This window comes from Manis javanica, chromosome 12 (genome assembly GCF_040802235.1).
Source record: "Manis javanica isolate MJ-LG chromosome 12, MJ_LKY, whole genome shotgun sequence".
NCBI classification, from domain to species: Eukaryota; Metazoa; Chordata; class Mammalia; order Pholidota; family Manidae; genus Manis; species Manis javanica.
The window spans coordinates 47795793-47814217 of NC_133167.1; the positions used below are offsets into that span (position 1 = coordinate 47795793).

The 18425-nt window shown below is 35.9% G+C and overlaps 1 protein-coding gene and 1 long non-coding RNA gene across 7 annotated transcripts in view; both read right to left on the reverse strand.

Moving 5' to 3' along the window:
• LOC140845038 (uncharacterized) overlaps positions 1-11564 on the reverse strand; it is a 107229-nt gene extending 95665 nt beyond the window's left edge. The window contains exon 1 of the long non-coding RNA XR_012123663.1: positions 1-11564. This exon is cut by the window's left edge and continues 18816 nt beyond it. This is a non-coding gene — a long non-coding RNA (uncharacterized lncRNA).
• PLCL1 (phospholipase C like 1 (inactive)) overlaps positions 1-18425 on the reverse strand; it is a 346962-nt gene that overhangs the window by 309984 nt on the left and 18553 nt on the right. Inside the window, exon 2 of one of the 6 annotated variants that reach the window (XM_073218570.1) lies at positions 11571-11605. The exons of the other annotated variants lie outside the window; for them this stretch is intronic. The gene's annotated coding sequence lies outside the window, so the exon portion shown is untranslated. The remainder of the gene's footprint in view (positions 1-11570; positions 11606-18425) is intronic. 6 annotated transcript variants of the gene reach the window in all.

Consider the following 18425-nt stretch of genomic DNA (forward strand, 5'->3'; position numbering starts at 1 on the left):
ACTTATCTCCAAAGCTGACAAAATTAAAATCATTTTCTCGTTAAAAGGTTGCTATTTGTGTCAAGTAGCTAGGCAGACATGAGCGGGTCCTTCCTGTCCTAGACAAGGTCCTCGTCCCCTCCACCTACCTCCTTGTCACCAGAGGCAGAACAGGCCCCAAATCCCTCCTATGTATGGTTCAGGCTCCTGTCTTATCAAAGCCAAACAAGATGTAAAAAATCCCAACAGGGCTTCCAGACCACCAACACAGGTTGGCCACAGGCACACTAAGACCCAGGAGGTGAGCCAGAGTTATCCTAGGGTTCATTAGGCCATAATTGTAATAAATTTACATTGCAGTTTTGGCGTCCCCATGGGTTTTGCTTGGGTACTTATGGGTAAGCACCTGCACACGAAGGTTATATAACCTGAAATTGTCAATCAACATGTCAACTGAATGACACAGGACACAGGGAGGACCTTTCCACCATTTTAAAAACCAACCCTAGCTCTAACAACAGAGCTGCTTCTGGTTTCCAAACAGCCTGCTCTCCATCCTTCTTGAAAGTGTACTTTCATTTTGCTAAATAAACTCCTGTCGCTTGAGACTATTCTCTCTTGATTGAATTCTTTCTTTCAAGAAGACATAGAACTGGAAAACATAACACACCCAACTGGTAACATTTTCATTTAATCAACCAGTGAAATCTTGCCCATTCTTTGACAATGACGTACCTTACTGACATGACTGGGGAAAGTAAACTGAGTGCAAAAGAGCTTCCAAAGAAGGTGAACCAAACTGTCTTTAATTCACCCTGAATTTTCAAGCTTTGTTTCAGAAATGCTGCCAAGTTTCAGGGTAAAATAAGGAAACTTCCCTTCTCCTCTAGCCGACTAAGTCATTTACCCTTAAGATACATGCTTTCCTTAGAAATCTAGAGTCATTTGTATTTAGAGATGACTTTGCATTTTCTACTGTAATACTTTCTAGACAAGAGAACAGTCTTTTGCTGCCAGGTTTTAAACAGTGCTTGTAGAGAAGAAAAATAAATTCACTCTAAGTTTCTGTTTACATTTATATGCCTAGAATTCATCTCTATAGGTGTTTCTAGTTGTCCTCTGCAAAGGTTAAAACTACTAAGAAATGAAACTGCAGCTTTGGAGCACACTAATACAATAGCACACCAATAAATGGGTAATTTTTCTGAAAAGTCTAACCAGCTTAAAGGACTCCCTATAGATATGAAATATAAACCCGTTACCTTAAACATTTTACTCCATAATGCCCCATATTTTTGCATTCCATATTAAGGTGGCTTGTTAGAACTAATATTTACAGCATAAGTTTGACATGAAAGTAAGTCTGGACTATTTCTAACAGTTGATTTCAAAGTTATTTATAAAACTAGCCTGTATATTATTGACAGGGAGATTTTAAATAATAAAACTACAATATATTAAATAAGAAACAATACATTAAATAATAAATAATAATTTATTTGTATTAAATAAATAAATGTGCTAGTGAAATGCCTTTCTTTTTAAGTACTTAGGGTAGAGTTGAAAACAACTGCTTTTTAATAATATATGTAAGAAGAAATAATGTGGTATTATATTTTTCTTTTATAAAGTTGACAACAGCATTAGGGATGCAAAATCTGAACAGAGTGGATATTTAAAAGCATACGTACAGAAACAGTGGATTGTTCATCATGATAACTTCCAAAATAAAGTAGGTTCCTAAACAGCAGCAGACTCACAGAACCCAAGAATGGACTAAGTTACCAAAGGGAAAGTAACTGGGGAGGGTGGATGGGAAGGGAGGGATAAGGGGGAAAAAGGGGCATTACGATTAACACACATAATGTAGCAGGGGGGACAGGGGAAAGGCAGTATATACAGAGAAGACAAGTAATGATTCTATAGCATCTTACTATGCTGATGGACAGTGACTGTAATGGGGTATGTGGGGGGGACTTGATAATAGGGGGAGTCTAGTAACCATAATGTTCAAGTACTTGTACATTAATGATATCAAAATAAAAAAATAAAAAGAATGACCTTGACCAGAAAAAAAAAGATAAAGTAGGTTCCTAAGAGAATCCTCACAGTAGCCTCTTTAGATGAATAAGGAAGAAAATCATTCCCAGGTCAGTTACAACTGAGCCATTTGTTCCACCATGAATCCTGCTGAATGTGACCACCTCTGGCTCATGTCTGACATATCCATGGAGAACCAAGTCGGCTCCTCTACTGCCACCTCATCCTCCCTGTAACACAGAAAGGGTACCTAGCAGACACTCTACTGCTTCAACCCCTCGAAGTTAAACTTCAATCATTCTGTGAGGTACATGTCTATATTTCCTTCAAAAAGTGTCCCCTGACTTAGGTCCTAATGGTATAGAAATACCTAACAGAAACAAAGCTGTTTGTTCTCAATTCATGAATTTTTCTTCTAAAAGAAACTGAAGGCTTATGCATGTCCTTTGTGATCCAATACTTCTCAAGTTAGAAAGTCATTTATTTCCTGAAAATCTCAGCTTTGTCTTCCCAATGCTAAAATTGAGGATATAACCACTGTCTAGATTTTCCTGCTACTACAAAATAAATTTTAAATATTTATGATTCAATAATTGACTATGTGCTTTTCTTTGGAGATGCTAATAGCTATTGAGTGTAGAATCACATGGGCCCTTCCATATAAGTGAGGAAAGCAAAGGACAATTTATCAAACTCTACTTCTAGAAATAGCCAAAGGGAAGGTAAAACCCCAAAAGATGATTGCCAGGCCTGCAATGAGAATAAACTCAAATTCACAGCCCCTGGGGTGGGCTTCTTCAGAAACAGGCTGCCCCCTTTAAGACCAGTATCTATGCAAGGTATTTTCATCTTTAACTCAACCTGCCAATTTAAGCTACTGAGGAGAGAAACTTTATGCATCACACACAAATTTGAGAATACAAGAATTACTAAATTTGTGGCTGAAGTCAATTTTGTAATGACTTTCTGTTCTTTGAAAAAAATCAGGTTGTAATAGCCTTTGAAAAATGTAATTGGAAGAAGCCTTTAATTTCAAACAGAAATACTGCTACTGTTCCCCTTCCCTGGTGATACTAAATTGCCTAATTTTTAAATTGATGCATGTTGTCTTCTACTTTCAGCATAGTCCAAATGATTTTTATGATGGATAAGGACAGACATAGCTTTTATATAAAGTCTCAAATTTTTTCCCAAAAATCTAACTTTAGTTAACACTTTTGCCCTCTAATTTTCTGTACTGGAACTCACTTAGTTGATTCAGTGGCTCATCTGTTGAGAAGGAACTTGGTTCGGAGATGCACGGAAGTGAGAGTGAAAACAAAGTCAAGAAAGCAAAGTCAGTTTCACTGTGCCCTGTAATAGAGTAAGAGAGCGGGCCTGCGAACACTAAGACAGGCTCCTAAAGAGCATAACATACACCTTCAGTCCTGTCCTGGTCACCAGGTGACGGAAACTTGCAAACCCAGAGCAGAGCTCTCAGCAGCCCCTCCTTACTTGTCTGAAATATGACAGAGAGAGTAAGGCTGTGCTTAAGTCTAAAAAACAGAATGAAATAGCAAAATAACAAAGACGCTTACCACTGAAAGAAAGCAGAGACAAAACACAGTAAGTTGAGCAGAAAGAAGTCTTTATTTAAGGCAAAAAGTACACACTTGGAGAAAGGAGAGTACGGACAACCTCGGAGAGGAGGTGCCCTTAAGGGTTTAGGGTTTGGGGTTTTATAGGGCCTTTTGGGTAGGGGTCAGCATAGAGCATGATGTATACCAGTGACTCATAATTCTTTGAAGTTTTTTCTTAATAATAGGGTTATTTAGGTGACTGTGTTGGTCCAGATCTCGGCATTCTTTATCCACATAGTTCATTTACACTTCGGATGTCTATCACCTGTCCTGGTTACAAAGCTACCTAACTGATTAAGGGGCTGGAAGAAGAGGAAGAACAGCATACAGATTAAGTTAAAGAATAAGCTGGGTCTTTTTCACAGGCTAAGTAGATTTTATAATGGCATGACTCTTGTCCCATTTCTCTACCTTACCTCATAGGGTAGGGCAGAGAAGTCCTTGATTGAGTATCTTTGGTCTTGGAAATGTGATCTAATTGGTACAATGAAGACATGGTCTGCACTCTGATGTTTCTCTTTATCTGGGGAATTGTTTTACATCTGGGGAATATTCGGACATTCCAAGTCATTCCTAGCCTTTGAAACTTCAACTAATTAACTAATTAATTCTGTGAGTCCTTTCTGGGTCTTTGGTTTCATCTGGATAACTCTTTGCGTCCCTTTTAGTAGACTTCACTGGCTTTACTTTCTCCACCCTGCTCATGTCTGTCTTTCTACCTAAACATCCCCTGAAAAATACTGGGAGCCTTTCCAACAACCCTAGTCAATCCTGGCTCTCCATTCCCCGTACTTAAATTCTCACCCTTAGTGCAGCCAGATAGATTATTGGTGTCCATCTGCCTGGAAGAAATGTTGAAGATATGTGGCCCAAAGTGAACAGAACTTGATGTGCAATCTTAGCATATTCCTGATGCCCTTCCAACACAGATTCTTCTACCTTTAAGATTATTTTATCTGCCTTTACTTTTTATTTATGAGAAATAAATAAATTTTCTCACTGATTGTGAAAAAATGTCTAAGAGACTACAGAGAGATGTAGCAACTGAAAACAATTATTAAACTTCACCATTTTGTTGAACATTTATAATATACTTAGTATTTAAGGAGCAAGATTTATAAATTGTGCCAATGTTCTATTTTTTTCATTAATGTGTATACACCCTTTATGTAGCTAACTCTCCGATCTTTAGTCTTTCTTCAACTTGAATACAAAGTGGCCACAGCCAAAACTGTCATCTTTCTTTCAAAACCCATGCCTATGAACTCACTGAACTATAACCTGAAACTTTAACACACAGGTAGCCTCTCTTTCCAAGGGGACTGACTGTAAACTCTTTGAAGGAAGAAACAAAATTCAGGCTTTTTTTAATCCCCCATAGCAACTACTCCCTAGTACTTCTCAGTACAGAAATGCTCAGTAAACATCTGTCAATGGATAAATCAAAAATAGTTAAATATATAATTTAACAATATAGGGATATGACTAGGTTGCACAAATTGATTATCTGGCTGATTTAACACACTCTAATTCCCATAATACAGAAAACCTGTTATATAAATCCTTGCCAGAGCTAACAAGATTTTGGCAAACTAAGTTAAACCTCCTTGTATTTCCTCTATCAACTCTAAAATGGAAATCCCAAATAATGAGTTGGACAAAAAAACATGGATTGTTTACAAATAGGATAATTTGAATATGAAAAATAGAGATTTTTAAAAAACACTGACCAAAAATAAAATTCATGAGTTAAATCACTATTTACTTTTCTACTGGTAACAACTAAAACATTTATTTCTACAGATGTGTCAAAACACTGCTTAAAACTTCAGTGCATAAAATGCAACAATTTATCATTTTTACCTTCCAAAGTAAAAAAAAAAAAGTTATTTGTAACATTGTAGGCCACCTGAGAAATAGGTAGATTCGAAGTCACAGTCCCCTAATATAAAACTTATTTTTTACTAGTCCCTTCAGAACCATTTAAAAATTGTCTAACTGAAAAAAAATGAGTTAATATTTCAAGAACATTCTATGTATGTAATTATATTATTTAGTAAATGCCTATTATGAGCCAAATGTTTTACACATATTATATCATCTTATCATCCCAAAAGCACAACAACTTACTATTTCCATGTTAGAGGTGAGGAAACTGACCCTCAGAGAAGTCAGTTTCACCCAGATTTTAAACTGGAAAATGACAGAAAAGGTTTGACTCTAGCCCGAGATTTTTCCCATCTTTTTAGGCTACTCCTATTAATAGTGGGTGTCAATTTTTAACACTATTAAAAATCTCCTTCACAAATTCACAAAAACAGAAAGTAGAGTGGTGTTTGCCAGGGGCTGGTGGGCGGAAGGAATGGAGACTTATTATTTAACACATAAAAGAGTTTTAGTTTGGAATGATGAAATGTTCTAGAAATGGAAAGTAGTTATGATTGCAAAATAATAGGAATGTACATTTAAAAATAGTTAAAATGGTAAGTGTATGTTATGTATATTTTACCACAATAGAAAAATCAAGCATTCAATAGCAAATCTATTTTGTTGGTTTCCAACCAGTTCTATAATTTTAATTATAGAGTTCTGAAGGCTTTAAAATCATGGACATTTCAGTAATATGACTGTTATAGGGGAAAATTTCAAGACAATTTGAAGCTGCAGAGTGAAATAATGATAAACATTTTTAAAGGCAAATATGTGTCACCGTAATTAATACATTTTTATACCACTCATTAGAATCTCATTAAATTCTTTCACAGGGTTCATGGTTTGTTTTTAAAATGTAGACTAAGAACAAAAATTCTGAAAGACATTAGTCCGCTTACTTTTCGGTCCAATATCTGTATGTTTAATGTAATCAATTTATTAGTAAATAATCCCTTATCATCTTTCTAAATAGTTCCTAGTCTGTTATTATTATTTAATCAAAGTGGCTCCTTCTTTATTCTTGAATGTTTCAAATTGGTATTACTATTGGGTGTCCCTATGAGGAAACAGTCCATCAGAGCAGAAAAGACAAAAGGATGTTAAAAAATAAAAATCAATCTAAGTCATTTCAACCATTCTCAAGAGCTTTTTTTTAACTAACGTAGATTGCAATGTTTTTGTCTTTCTATTTAAGAGGTTCCAATTCCAAGTCCTTTGTGACTCTGTTAGATTTTATATATTTATATTTCTAAATGAATGACTGCAGGTCATGAATTACTGCAAGGTCTCATATGTGGTACCTGCTTAATTGATAATGAGGGCTAAGTCATAAAAGGCAACCACTGTCACTCATGGGAAAAATGTGTCCTCTGGTATGGAAAGAGCACTGGATGATTGATGGTTACAACAGAAAAGATGGAGACAAGCCAAACTAAAGAAACAAGCAGAGCAGTGTGCAGCTCCAAATCGTGGCTGCTTCCCAGTTGCATGATGCAAACACAGTAATTCAGTCTTCACAAGAAAATTAAAAGCAAAGTACTATTTATCATGCAACAAAGCAAAAACATTTGGTTAAACTAATGAACACCACTTAAAATAGAACAGCAAAAATCTACATGCTTTTTGAAAATTCTCAAGTCAAAAAACCTAACTTCGAAAAGAAAAAAATTCTGCTTATAAACTAATTCCTTAATGTAAATAAAAGATTTATTTTGGTGGCTTTATGATGCAAAACTTCGACATAATACAGTATGAAACAATGTGTAATATCAGAATTACTTTTAATTTCACAACATGAAAACCAGTATATGAGAAGTAGTGATAGAGCATGGCCCTTGAGCTAACTCCCTGCATTCAAATCCAGGCTCCAGATTGACTTACCAGCTGAATGACCAAGATACTCTTTATTTGATTCTGGAGGAATTTTAAGAAAAAATTCTGTTTCATCAGAAAATCTGTTCCTTTACTGTTACCTCTACTTTATTTCAATCACCTATAGCTAGGATTGCCAATTTTAACAAATAAAAATACAGCATGCCCAGTTAAACTTGAATGTCAGATAAACAATGAATGCGTTTTTCCATAGGACATATTTATACTGAAAAATTGTGTGTTGTGTATCGGAAACACAAATTTAACCAGGCATCCTATATTTTGTCTGAAAACTCTACCTCGAGTACTTCTGCTAACTCCAGTTTCTTTTTTTCATTCTTCTGTTTAGTAAGCACACCATAACAATAGCATCATAAATCATGCTTTGTGCTATATGGCATGTAATTACACAATTAGCTGTCAGCCCATGTAAAGAATTGTAATGAATTCAATAGGATTCCTAATTTTGAAAGAAAGCGGTAACCATTTACAGAATTGTTTTAGGACAGTTAAAGACACTGTATATCCATCTATTCTTGATATGCTTCTTAAGGAGGCAAAACAGTTTTTAGTATTTGCTTTCATGTAAATTGCACTCATTAGAATATTCTATTACAGATTTATGTATGTTATTATAAAACTAATCAAAGCAACTTTCATACAAGGGCATTTCACATCACTATGTGGATATTTTTAGAAACGTTCCCATGCCATGGTAAAACTAATGACTTTAAAAAGATTTATTCTAAACTTCCAAATTACCAATACTGAATGCTTTTTCAAAATCCATACTTGATTATTAAATCATAATCATCCAAGTATAGTAATTTTTAAATTCTGTTAGATAATAATTTTACTTAATCAAATGTATATATTGAATTAGCAAAAAATTAAAAATTTGAATCCAATTTTTAAATTCAAAGGCATTAAATAAAATATTTTAGTTTTTTTTACTGACAGTTTTCTTAACTTTTGAACTCAAAGGCAGTTTTGATCATTAAAACATCTGAACAATATAAGAAAATCCTTTATGAGATATCTATACTACTCCAAAGATATTTGACAACAGTCATCAGATAAACCAACCAATCTCTTGCAAAAGAGTTCATTAAATAAAACAACATCACCAAAATACTGATATTTTCAAAAATCTCTTTACTCCAAACTAAGAAAAATAGATCTTCCAGCCAAAATGATAACAATACTATAGAAAAACAGTAGTGACAAACTTTCCTCTACGTCTAAAGCAGGACCTACATGAGTCAGTCTCCAGTTATTAATAATATTATCATACTAGATACAAGATGTTGGCTAAATTAAATTTATTTTCTCCCTCATACACACATTTGCTAATCTGTGAGATCAGCAGAAATGTAGACCTTTGACCACGTAAAGATAAAGATCAGTAAGCTAAAACAGAAAACAGTTACATTCCCTGTGAGTCATTATATTCCATTGACTAAAAGTTACAATTTAAGGAAATTCTGTAGCCAATGAAACACTTAACAACTGCACCATGACCATTTGGGGGACATTGGAAAACAATGTAGATCTTGAAGAATGAGTATCTGGCAACTTTTCTAAACTAGATCATAATCTCAGGAAACAAAAAAAGTTAAGATCCAACAGAGTCCTTTTGTATATACTACACTGAATTATTTATCAAAACCAACCCCCAAAAAAATGTTTTTCAAAAGTTCAATGGATTTATTGATTTCTTAATCCCTATCATGGTATCCATTATCCATTTCGTTGCCAGCACCTAGATTATTTTATTGTATCTTCTTGTCAACTCAGAGCTGCTCACCCTTCCAGCCTTCCCTGTTTAATGTTTCTAAAAACATTTTTTTCCAGTTGTCCCACTTTCAGAGGAGGCACATCAAGAATAATAATAAATATCATATATTGAGCAGATGGCAGGGCCCTATGCTGTAGATATAGTGTCATCTCATAGAATGGAACATGAGAAGTAGGAAGCAATAAGAAATGAAGCTGAAAATTTAAGTAAGGTCTATATTATACCAGAGCTTCTGAACCATGTGAAGAGATTTGCACTTTGTCCCTTGGGCAGTGGGAAGGCATCAGAAAGTTTCAAGCAGGAAAGTGGTATAATTAGATTGACTTTTTTGAAATATAACTCTAGCTACTATTATGGAGAATGGATTAGAAAAAAGAAGGTGACTAAAGGCAGAAAGGTAGCTAGGAAGGTGCCATGGTGACAGAAGCCAAGCATGAAAGTAGCCGGAATTAAAGTAGAAGTGAGAAATATTCAGAAGGTAGGACCAAGAGATCATGCTAATAGATCACATGTGATGGGAGAGAGAAGATGGAGCCAAAGATGACATCCAGATTGCTAGCAATAGCAACTGGGGAGAGGTGGGCAGAGAGAAGGGTAAATTTGTAGTAGTGGAAATATCCAGCAAACAGATACATAGGCCTGCACACATTTATTCATTCAGTAAGCATTTTTCAAGCCCTTATCTTGGAATTCAGATCTATACCCCTTTTACAGAACCTATTTTCTGTATGAGATTATAGTATTAATACATTGTGCATCAAGTATGTCTCCATCACCTCTGAATTTCTATATTACAAAGTATAGTTTTGTCACAAATAACAGAAGCATCAATGAACAGACGAATGAATCAGTCATTTACAGTAACTTTGCCAAATGTATTATAGCAAGAAAGATAATTGATAAGCATTGCCAAAAAGGCTGTTAATAGAGTCAAATTTCAATGGTCTTGGCTCCTCTTTGGAGATATTAAGCTTATATATAAAGATTTAATAATCTAAACCATTGAATAATGAGACACATCCTTCTCCACCTTGACATATGTATTATTACAAATCAGTTTAGTTTCCAATATTTGAATGAAAAAGTCAAAATCTGTCACAACAGAGAAAGTTCTTTATATGTAATTATCTAAAATTAACATTATTTTTACTCTAGTTGTAACTCACAGAATGAGGTATAGGTAGATGAGAGGGCTCAGATGCCAGACATGGCCCATATTTATATACATTAACTTAAGCAATCACAGGCCAGGCATCTTAAGACAGAGAAGGATAACTTGATTGAATGAATGTCATACATAATTCATTAAGAGATGGTGGTGGCCAAGAGGAATGCTTCTTATAAGACTAGTTTACTACTATTGTGAGGTTAGGTGATAAGCCACTCAGAAGGAAATACTGATCACAACTGTTGGGAGACTATATAAACTGTGCCATAAAAAAATTTATGGAGTTACAGACTTTTCATTACTAGCCAATAGGCAGTATTTTCACTAGAGTTGCTGATAGTTAAATGTATTGGTGAGACCTTTTTTTTTAGGGACAGCCTAAAATATATCTTAAATACATCCTCCAGGCCTTACAACAAACTTGCAGGACAGGCATCATAATTCCCATTTGACCAGTGGAGAAACTGAAGCTCAGAAAAAATTTAAAACTTGCTCATGATCATGCAGTTAGGGATAGCAAATCTGAAATTCTAGGATCCCAGATAGAATTCTCAACTCATTGTCCTCTTGCCTGACCAAGCTGTCTCTCAAACATTTAAGCTCCTATTAAGTAAAGTGAATCTAACCTAATGGTGGACCACATTAACTCAGGTCAAGGATGCTTTCAGGAATGTGGAAGACAGTAAGTCATCTCAGGGCAATTTGGGGAGAGAAATAAATCAAGTATGTGCCTAACATTAAGTAGGAGATAGAGAGGACACAAAGAAAGTCTAAAATGTGATGTCTCTCTTCAGAGTTGGCAAAATGAGACTACCAAAGAATAAGCAAAGTATCTGTAATTTCCCAGGATTATAGGATAGTTTCTATTTCCTTCTTGTCAAAAATCAAGGTTATACCTGATAAGCCTAAGGAATACTGCCTAAACATTCTACTGAAAGGACTTACAGGAACATTGGATCCCTGGTTAATTTTACTAAGGTGGGGTGCTCGGTTTGGGCCCAGTGTCATGCAGCAGCAATATATTATCTCTGGTTCTTATCACAACTTTTCAGATTAAATACATGATGGGTTTGGACAAGAATTCTAGCCAAAGTGGCAATTATTTCAGGATGGCTTAATAAAGGAAGCTGTGGATCCAGCAATTCCACTTCTTGATACTTACCCATAGGAAAAGAAAACACTAATTCAATGAGGTATCTGGAAGAAAAAAAGATAGTGGCATGAGAAGTGAGGCAGAAATCTCCTCCCAAAACCACATATAATATGAAAATACAGCAAATACAACTAATCCTAAAAGAGTGACCAGAAATAAGATAGCACGAACCAGTTTACTTCTGGGAAAAGAGAACATCTCATGGAAAAGGATAAATAAAGCCATAACCCAGCAGAACCTGAGCACTCCCCCCACCCCTGCTCACCAGTGGGAGGAAGTGAAACAGAGTGAGGAGGGAGTAGAAGCCCAGGACTGCTAAATACCCAGCCCTGGAGATCTACTCTGGGAGCATAAACCCACATTGCATGGTGCTCTGATATTTAGAGGGGTTGAAAAGCAAAGTCAGACTGAAATTCCAGTTGCTTGTGGAAAACAGGTTCCCACAACCAGCTGCTCTGGGACAAAAGAAAGGCGAGCACTTTTAAAGATTTCCCAACAGTGAGAAGGCTGCTAAGGGGGCAAGAATTACACAGAGCTTGTTGCTCAGAAGAAGAAGGAACAGTTGGACAAAATTGTCCTGGCACACTCAGCCCAGCAGGTTGGGAACTTTCAGGAGCTTCAGGCGCTCCATTCCCCGGGCAGGCAATGCAGCCCTGAGGACCCCCCACCATGATAAGAAGCTGGCCGCTCCTTCCCTCCACCAGCACCTGTACACAAACCTGTTGCCCCTGCCATCACACAAGGCCAGCCAGAGGGCAGCCCACCTAGAGCAACTACAGGGGCTTAACACAGAGGCTTCTCCTTGCATGCGCCACTAACTAGACCTGACAGTGGAGGCAGGCACTGCAGCCGGGAAGCAGGAAAGAGCTCTCTCCTTCAGGTAGGCACCAGCACTGCTTATCTGCAACCCCTGCCATCGCTCCAGGAATATGAAAAGGCAGAAGAACCTTGTTCAATCCAAAATCCCTCAAACACCAGAAGAGGGCTCCATGAAACTGAAATCACCAATATTCCAGAAAAAGGATTTAAAATAAAAGTTATAAGCATTCAAATGGAGCTACAGAAAAATATTCAAGATCTAAGGAATGAATTCAAGACAGAGAAAGACACTTAAAAATACAGTAGCTGAAATGAAATATACAAGGGAGGGATTTAAAAGCAGATTAGATGAGTTAGAGGAGATGGTAAATAGACATTAGAGAACAGGAATACAAAGAATCTGAGGCAGAGAGAGAAAAAAAGGATCTCTAGGAATAAGAGAATATTGAGAGAACTGTGTGACCAATCCAAATGGAACAATATTCGCATTACAGGGGTGCCAGAAGAAGAAGAGAGAGGGGAAAAAGGGATAGAAAGTGTCTTTGAAGAAATAATTGCTGAAAACTTCCCTAATCTAGGGAAGGAAATAGTCTCTCAAACCATGGAAGTGCACAGATCTCCAAACACAAGGAACCCAAGGAAGACAGCAGCAAGATATGTAATAATTAAAATGGCAAAGATCAAGGACAAGGACAGACTATTAAAAGCATTCAGAGAGGAAAATAATCACATACAAAGGAAAACCCATCAGGCTATCATCAGATTTCTCAGCAGAGACATTGTGGCATGATATATTCAATGCAATGACACAAAAAGACCTTGAACCAAGAATACTCTACACAGCCAGATTATCATTTAAATTTGAAGGAGGGATTAAACAATTTCCACATAAGCAAAAGTTGAGGGAATTTACCTCCCACAAACCATCCCTACAGTGTATTTTAAAGGGACTGCTCTAGATGGCAGGGTAACTAAGGCTAAATAGCTGTCACCAGAGAACATAAAAACACAGCAAAGGAAGTAGACCAATTAATTACAAACTAAATGCAAAATTACATCAGCTACCCACAGTCAGTCAAGGGATAAACAAAGAGTACAGAATATGACACCTAACATATAAAGAGTGGAGGACAAAGAAAAAGAAGGGAGGTAAAAAAAGAATCTTCAGATTGTATTTATAATAGCATAATAAGTGAGTGAAGTTAGACTGTTAGATAATAAAGAAGCTTCCTTTGAACCTTTGGTAACCATGAATCCAAAGCCTGCAATGGCAATACCTATCGATAATCACCTTAAATGTAAATGGACTGAAAGCCCAATCAAAACACATAGAGTCACAGAATGGATAAAAAAGCAAGACCCATCTATACACTGCCTACAAGAGACTCATTTCAAGCTCAAAGACATACACAGACTAAAAGTGAAGGTATGGAAAAAGATATTCCATGCAAACAACAGAGAGAAAAAAATAGGAGTTGCAATACTTGTATCAGATGAAATTGACTTCAAAACAAATAAAGTAATGAGAGACAAAGAAGGACATTATATAATTATAAAGGTCTCAGTCTAACAAGATGATACAACCATTATAAATATCTATGCACCCAACATAGGAACACCAAATATGTGCAACAAATACCTAGAGAATTAAAGGGGAAAATAGAATGCAATGCATTCGTTTTAGGTTACTTCAATACAACACTCACTCCAAAGGACAGATCAACAAGAAAGAAAATAAGTAAGGACACAGAGGCACGGAATAACACATTAGAACAGATGGACCTAACACACATCTACAGGACACTCCACCCAAAGCAACAGGATACATATTCTTTTCAAGTGCACATGGAACACTTTCCAGAATAGATCACATACTAGGCCACAAAAAGAGCCTTAGTAAATTCAAAAAGACTGAAACTGTAACAACCAACTTCTCAGACCACAGAGGTATGAAACTAGAAATACATTGTGCAAATAAAACAAAAAGTCCCACAAGTACATAGAGGCTTAACAACATGCTCTCAAATAATCAGTGGATCAACAACCAAATTAAAACAGAAACCAAGCAATATACAGAGGCACATGGAAACAACAGCTCAATGCCCCAACTTCTGTGGGATACAGCGAAGGCAGTTCTAAGAGGAAAGTATACAGCAATTCAGGCCTATTGAAAGAAGGAAGAACAATTCCAAATGAACAGTATAACTTCACAATTAAGGAAACTGGAAAAAAAGAACAAATGAAGACCAAAGTCAGCAGAAGGAGGGACACAATAAAGATCAGAGAAGAAATAAATAAAACTGAGAATAAAACAATAGAAAGAATTAATGAAACCAAGAGGCAGCCCTTTGAGAAAATAAACAAAATAGAAAAACAAGACTTATCAAGATAAAAAGAGAGTCCACACACATAAACAGAATAAGAAATGACAAAGGAAAAATTACCACAGACATCACAGAAACACAAAGAATCATTACAGAATACTATGAAACATTATATGCTAACAAACTGAATAATCTAGAAGAAATGGACAACTTTCTAGAAAAACACAAACTTTCAAGACTAGAAGAAACAGAAAACCTGAACAGACCTATTACCAGCAATGAAATTGAATCAGCAATCAAAAAACTACCCAAGAACAAAACCAGTGGACCAGACGGTGTCACGGTTGAATTTTATCAGACCTTTAGAGAAGACCTAATACCCATCCTCCTTAAAGTTTTCCAAAATGTAGAGGAGGAGAGAATACTTGCAAACTCATTCTATGAAGCCAGCATCACTCAAATATCAAAACCAGGCAAAGACACCACAAAAATAGAAACCTACAGACCAATATCCCTGATGAACATAGATGCACAAATATTCAACAAAATATTCACAAACTGAATTCAAAAATACATCAAGAGGATCATACACCATGATCAAGTGGGATTCATCTGAGGGATGCAAGGATGGTACAACATTCAAAAATCCATCAACATCATCCACAATCAATAAAAAGAAGGACAAAAATCACATGATCATCTCCATAAATGAAGAAAAAGTATTTGACAAAATTCAACACCCATTCATGATAAAAACTCTCAAAAAAATGTGTTTAGAGGGCAAGCACCTCAACATAATAAAGGCCATATATGATAAACCCACAGCCAACATCATACTTAACAGTAAAAAGTTGAAAGCTTTTCCTTTAAGATCAGAAACAAGACAAGGATGCCCATTCTCCGCGCTTTTATTCAATATAGTACTGGAGATCCTAGCCAAAGCAATCAGACAACACAAAGAAATAAAAGGCATCCAGATTGGTAAAGAAGAAGGCAAACTGTCACTGTTTGCAGATGACATAATATTGTACATAAAAAAAACCTAAAGAATCCACTCCAAAACTACTAGAACTAATATCTGAAGTCAGCAAAGTAGCAGGATACAAAATTAATACATGGAAATCTGTTACTTTCCAATACACTAATGATGAACTAGCAGAAAGAGAAATCAGGAAAACAATTCCATTCACAATTACATCAAAAAGAATAAAATACCTAGGAATAAACCTAACCAAGGAAGTGAAAGACCTATACCCTGAAAACTACAAGACACTCTTCAAGAGAAATTAAAGAGGACACTAATAAATGGAAATTCATCCCATGCTTTTGGGTAGGAATAATTAATACTGTCAAAATGGCCATCCTGGCCAAAGCAATCTATAGATTTGATGCAATCCCTATCAGAATACTGACAGCACTCTTCAACAAACTGGAACAAATAGTTCTAAAATTCATATGGACCCAAAAAAGACCCTGAATAGCTAAAACAATCCTTAGAAAGAAGAATAAAGCAGGAGGATTATGCTTCCCAACTTAAAGCTTCACTACAAAGCCACAGTAATCAAGACAATTTGCTACTGGCACAAGAACAGAGCCACAGATCAATAAAATAGAGTAGAGAGTCCAGATATAAACCCAAGCTTATATGGTCAATTAATATATGATAAAGAAGCTATGGATATACAATGGAGAAATGACAGCCTTCCTCAACAAATGGTGTTGGCAAAACTGTACTGCTATATATATATATAAAAAATGAAACTGGATTACTATCTAACTCCATACACAAAAGTAAATTCAAAATGGATCAAAGACCTGAATGTAACTCAGAAACCATAAAACTCTTAGAAGAAAACATAGGCAAAAATCTCTTGAACTTTTTCATGAACATGTCTCCTCAGGCAAGGGAAACAAAAGCAAAAATGAACAAACAGGACTACATCAAACTAAAAAGCTTCTGTACAGCAAAGGACACCATCAGTAGAACAAAAAGGCATCCTACAGTATGGGAGAATATATTCATAAATGACATATCTGATAAGGAGTTAACATTCAAAATATATAAAGAGCTCACATGCCTTAACACCCAAAAAGCAAATAACCTGATAAAAAAATGGGCAGAGGAGCTGAACAGACACTTCTCTGAAGAAGAAATTCAAATGGCCAACAGGTACATGAAAAGATGCTCCACATCGCTAATCATCAGAGAAATGCAAATTAAAACTACAATGAGATATCACCTCACACCAGTTAGTATGGCCAACATTCAAAAGATAAGCAACAACAAATACTGGTGAGGATGCGGAGAAAGGGGATCCTTCCTACACTGCTGGTGGGAATGTAAATTAGTTCAACCATTGTGGAAAGAAATATGGAGGTTCCTCAAAAAACTCAAAATAAAAATACCACTTGACCCAGGAATTCCACTCCTAGGAATTTACCTGAAGAAAACAAGATTCCAGATTCAAAAAGACATCTGCACCCCTGTTTATCACAGCATCATTTACAATAGCCAAGACATGGAAGCAACCTAAGTGTCCATCAGTAGACGAATGGATAAAGAAGATGTAGTACGTATACACAATGGAATATTATTCAGTCACAAGAAGAAAGCAAATCCTACCATTTGCAACAACATGGATGCAGCTAGAGGATATTATGCTCAGTGCAATAAGCCAGGTGGAGACAGACAAGTACCAAATTATTTCACTTATATGTGGATTATAACAACAAAGCAAAAACTGAAGGAACAAAACAGCAGCAGACTCACAGAACCCAAGAATGGACTAGCAGTTACCAAAGGTAAAGTGATTGAGGAGGGTGGGTGGGAAGGAAGGGAGAGGGGATTAAGGGGTCTTATGATTAGCACACATAATATAGGTGGGCATGGGGAAGGCAGTATAGCATAGAGAAGACAAGTAGTGACTCTAGAGCATCTTACTATGCTGATGGACAATGACTATAATGGGGTATGTGGTGGGGACTTGATAATAGCGGTGAATGTAGTAACCACAATGTTGCTTATGTGAAACCTTCATAAGATTGTATATAAATGATACCTTAATAAAAAAAGATATCTGTACCCCATGTTCACTGCAGCATTATGTACAACAGGCAAGACATGGAAACAACCAGTGTCTTATCAATGAATGAATGGATAAAGAAAATGGGGCATATATATATATACATACATATAATAAAAGGTATTTTATTTTTTAAAAGATATTTACAATAATAATTTTAAAAGCTATGTTTAAATCTAATGACTAAAAAGAGGCAGAAAATGGTACACCCTTTATATCCTGCCATTTGTGATGACAACATGGATGGACCTTGATAGTATTATGCAAAGTGAGATAAGACAGACTGAAAGACAAAAACTGTGTGATCTCATTCATATGTGGAATCCAAAAAAAAAGGAAAAACAAAAAAGAATTGGTGGTTGCCAAAGGAAGGGGATAGGGGATGAAATGGGTGAAGGTGGTCAAAAGGTATAAACTTTCAGTTATAATAAATAAGTACTGGGGATGTAAAATCCAGCATGGTGACTACAGTTAATACTGTGTTATGTATTTGAAGTTGCTAAGAGAGTACATCTTAAAAGTTCTCATCACAAGAAAAAAAATTTGTAACTGTATGGTGATAGATGTTAACTAAACTTGCGGTGATCATTTCACAATACCTACACATATTGAATCATTATGTTGTACACCTGAAACTA